Source organism: Rhinatrema bivittatum, chromosome 7 (assembly GCF_901001135.1).
Source record: "Rhinatrema bivittatum chromosome 7, aRhiBiv1.1, whole genome shotgun sequence".
Taxonomy (NCBI): domain Eukaryota; kingdom Metazoa; phylum Chordata; class Amphibia; order Gymnophiona; family Rhinatrematidae; genus Rhinatrema; species Rhinatrema bivittatum.
The window spans coordinates 101,524,419-101,529,297 of record NC_042621.1 but is presented as its reverse complement, the minus strand read 5'-3'; the positions used below and the strand labels follow the sequence as shown (position 1 = coordinate 101,529,297).

General features: G+C 41.6%; 1 long non-coding RNA gene across 1 annotated transcript; it reads left to right on the top strand.

Moving 5' to 3' along the window:
- Window positions 1-336: 336 nt before the first annotated feature.
- LOC115096113 lies at window positions 337-3,324 on the top strand. The gene is made up of 3 exons (XR_003857972.1): window positions 337-1,636; window positions 2,322-2,410; window positions 2,719-3,324. It is a non-coding gene; the product is annotated as an uncharacterized LOC115096113 (long non-coding RNA).
- The last annotated feature ends 1,555 nt before the right edge of the window (window positions 3,325-4,879 follow it).

The following is a 4,879-nucleotide window of genomic DNA, read 5'->3' as shown; positions in this document are numbered from 1 at the left end:
GTGTAGCTCATGAAACCAGGTCTGCCATTCTGACTGAGAAGGCACTTCCGAGGTGGGGAAAGCTCCCTTATTGCTGCGCAGCCCCACAGCTTTTGACGGCACCGCCATTTCTTCTGCAGGCCCGAGAGCACCAGTTGCCGCAGCAGAGGTAAAAGAAAACTGCTTCGGATCACGGTTTTTTTTTCTTCTTCTCAGATGCCATCTTGGGTGTGTTCAGAGCGAGATCAGTCCATTCATTTCAATTGATATCGCCAGAAATTATGGTTTAAGGAGGATTAGCTCGGTATTCAAGCGGCCATCTCGCATGATGATGTCACTTTCCCCCGGGCAATTCCTTTTTCAGTATATTGCAGTAAAATTAAAATGATTATATGTTGGCATTGGGCTTTCCTAGAGCATGATCCTATTTTTAAGGATTTACCTGTCTTTGCATTGCAAAAAATCAGTCACTTTGGGATAAACTTGTTTCCTCAGATTTACCAACATTAGATGCAGCTTTATTGCAAGAGGCAGGACAAATATAATGTGGTGAATGTTCTATATGCCTGTTTGATTTGTGACAACCCAATTTTTTGTCAAAGCCCGACAATGTATGTATCGTATTCCAGCTAAGTTTGATTGTCAGTCTTCACAGGTTGTTTATGCGATTGTTTGTCCATGTGAACAAGTGTATGTTGGGCAGATAAAGCAAAAGATTTAAACTCGAATTTTAGAACATTTATCATGTATTCACACTGAGAATGAAGGGGCTCCTTTAGTCAAACATTGGCGGCGGATATCACACCGCATCGAGGATTTAAGATTCTTTGTGATCGCACAGATCATTCTTAAGAGAGGTGGAGATATATCTACATTATTAATACGAAAAGAACAAAGATTTATATATGAATGGCATACTGTAGAGCCGGCTGGCTTAAACATCAATACTGAGTGGAACAACTTCTTATAGATGAATTTTATTAGTAGGTATTGTCTGTCTTATGTGAATTGGTGGATGGGTTGATATAAATAATATTCTGCTCTTTGTTGCGGTTATCTCTTATTTTCTTTCTTTGTTGTTATGGGTTGGAAATGATTGAATAGATTTGTCCATCTTACGTGTGTTGTTAATCCTTAGAAGCTATTGTGGTATTTGCATATGTGCTTTTTCATCCAGTAAAAGTGAAATAATTAATTAGGGGCAGCGTTACTCGTTACTTTTAAAAGGATCGAAAATCGCTAATGAAGCACATGCAAGGCATTTTATTTTGGATCATGCTTGCCATATTGACAACTATAATTTCAGAGATTGAGTTGCGATAATATGTAAGTATATTTATTATTGTTGTGACTTCTCCAATGAATGCTTATACCAAGATATATATATACAGATTAATGGTCTCTACTATTTGTGTGTAGGTTGAGTTAAAATTGAAGAAACGATATATAGAAATTAAGCATGCTGATAGAAAGAGATCTTCGTTTAATCTATACGGGTAAGTGTTTTAGATCAGAGCAGCGTGGAAGTTGGGTTAAAAATTTCTTTGTGCCATTTGGTATGACTAATTTTATTGTTGTTTGTAGGTGCTATTGGATGTGAAATTGTATTTGTCGAGACATCTAGTTTGATATTGATTTTGAAACCGGCTCAAAAAAGGTTTGTAAGTATTAGGAGGAGCAGCGCATATTTTGACAGTAAATATAAACAAAAAGTTTTCTATAATATTATGTGAAATTACTTAGGAGATTTAAAAAATGTTTAATTTTAATTTTTCAGGTGTACTCATGGATTTATTTCATTATTAAATATGCTTATATTTTGAAAAATCTTGTTTGTTAATATGTATTGTATTTGTATTAGTTATTCAATTATTGGGGTAAATTGTTTTTATGGGAAAGTATCCCCTAAAAAAGACAACCTGGTGTCGCTGAAACTAGGGTCCTAGCTGGGATATATTGGGATGATTGTTTTTATGGGATTGGGTGTTATTGTGTACAATTTACAATACATTTGTTATGTATTAATAGATGTTTATAATAAAAATTGTGTGTAATATTTTGTAAATTTATGGTACCCTCTATTTAATAGATTTGTGACTATTGTTGATGGTGCTTGTATAATACCTTCACTTTTTATATTACTGTGGGGGATCATTGATAGACAATTGTTAGGCCTTTGTACAATTCTTTTCACTCTAGATACAAATAGGTAAAATATGCAAATTTGTCTGGATTTAAAAATGTGCAGGGACTTTTAATGTCAAAGGGACAGGGTGATGGGAGTTGCAGGCCAAACATCATTTGTTTGCTTAGTAATTTTTTTTTTTTATTGTACCTGCCAGGTAGAGGCATTGAAGAAGAGGGCCTGGAAGCTGAGGAGAGAAGAGAGAGAATGGCTGGGTTCTCCGCACTTGGCTTTGGCAGAAGGATGGTGAGTGTAGCTGTGGTAAATAAAAATGTGATTGTGGCAGGAATGCTCCTAAAGCAGATGGTCATGAAGACAAGAATGCAGGAAATGATCAGACTGTTCATCGCTGGTTTCTAATTTAAAATTGGACTATGTGCGGGTGAGGGTGGGAGCATCACAGCGCGGCGATGATCGGTTTACAATGAATTTGGTTTATGTCCATTTGTTGTATACAATTGACAAATCTTGAAAACTATCTCTCCCCAGCCTTCACTCCACTATCCCTGCCTCTCCAGGGAATGTTATTAATGCGTTGGGATTTCTCATTTCAGATACATCCAGCTCTGACGAGGAGGAGGAACAAAAGAACGGTCAAGTGTCCCTACCACTGCCACTGCCACCTCCGCCCGCAGGGGATGGGTGGCAAAGTACCACTGCTGCCACCACAACCTCCGCCGCCAGCAGCACTGCCTATGCCACTTCTGTTCACCTCCCCCCTCCCCCCCGTGTCCCTGGAGGCCAAGGAGATAATTGTCATTGACGACGAAGGTGTGCCCTTTGCTGACGCACCATCAGTGGCTCACCGTTATGGGAACAAGCCGCAGCATCTGAGGAAGGGCCTCGGGAGGAAGGAAGGAATGCCTGCTTCTATTGGGGCACGCTAGGATGCTGCGCTTGCTCTGCCGGTGTGTTTGAACCGCAGTACGGACTCAGTGGAAGGACCACTGGGGCATATGGCGGCCAACTTGGTGGAACTTGTCCAAGGTCAGAGGCAGATGATTGAGCCACTCTTAGCAATGGCTGCCATGGCCCAGCAACCACCAAGCTGGCCACCATCCCCCCAGTGATGATGCACCTCCTTGGCCCCAGGGACACAACCTCATCCCACCTTCCCATCCCAACCCCTCCTTTCATGTAAATATTTTTTTTAATTTCAGTTTTCAGTCTTCTTTTTTTTAATAAAAATCACTTTTTTTTTACATTTTAATTTTATCAACAGAACATATTTTTGTTTCGCAATAAATATTGTTATTTTTGGTTAATGAGTTGGTGTTTGTCGTGTTGAATCCTGGACTCTGATGGACATCGCTGCCCTTCTATGCCATCCCATTGCTCGAGGTACTACTATGTGCAGGCAATAATAGGAGGGAGAGGGAAGAGACAGTCTGCGAGGGAAGAAGATGATGCCAGGGGCAGGTGAGGATCGGGAAGGGAAGAAGAAATTGATAATAGGCGAGAAGCCTGATTATGAGGCTGGGTGAAGAGGGATGGGAAAAGGTAATGATGCCAAGGGCTGGATGGAGAGGAAAGAAAAGGGAGGAGAAAGTGACGATGGTGACGTGGGGTGTCTGCCACAGCGAAGTGGCCCCTGTTCCAGGAGTGCCACGAAACTAAAAAACGTGGTGAACCAGTGCATCATCGTGCTGAGAGGCTAGAGGTGACTTATAATCATTTCATAAGAATAAAACTGACAAATGTAAAACTTACCTTGATATTAAAGAAAATTTCACCAGCAAGAAAACACAAGTTAAAAGAGATAAAGGTCAGCTTTATCAGAAAGCCTGCTGCTAGAGATATGTGTTATGTATACAGGGCTTAAAAAGATGTTTTTATTTTATTGATTCATTTTCTGCAGTGTTTTTTCCCTGGAATGTTTTATTCATTTTCAATAGTGTGAAAAAACAAATAATTAAAAAATAAAGACTAAAAAAAGACCCAAAAAAGTAAACCGAAGCCTCAGAAGGCCTCCCTTATCCACTACCCATCCCTCCCACCTGGAAAAATGCCAAGGCCAGGTTCCCCTCAGTCCCCACATACTCAGTCCAGTGGTGAGGCCTAGATCTAGGCCAAAGATTCAACCTTGCGGAGGCCCAGTGTAGGACGTGGTACTGACGTCTTGGCCTTGGTCTAAACCAGAGCCCATAAATAAGAGAAGTAAATCATTGCTTGCACACAACAAAAATATTTTATTAGGTAAACTGATGAAACTCATGTGTGGTTCCCCGACCTCAAGGCACTGGCTACATCCCAGGTGGCACTGATAAGTTGGCCCATCAGGCCGGCCATAGTAAACACTGCTGCAGTGTTCTCCAGACATATTTCAAGTAGCACTGAGTGTACTGAACGCCAACCCTCGGTGATACACCCATACTGCACCTGACGTGTCAGCAGGTCGACCACCAAGTCTGCGCCCAGCCCATTCAGGCTAAGGATAGGCGGCATGCCATCCACTTCCTCTGGGGTCACTGCTGTGTCCAAAACCTGCGTTTCTGGTACTACCTCCTCCAGTGTCGGCATTAACAGGTACTCGGGCTGGCTATCCTCCACAAGCAGGCTGTCTGGGTGGGGGGACTCTTGAGTTGGCATCAGAAAAGTGAATCCCCTCCCCCTCATATCCAGGCTTGGAAGGTAGATTTGGGGGGAAGTCTTGCAGAAGAGGAGTGGGACTCATGTTATAGCATCATTAAACATAGTTCTAGCTCCTCTGCTCTT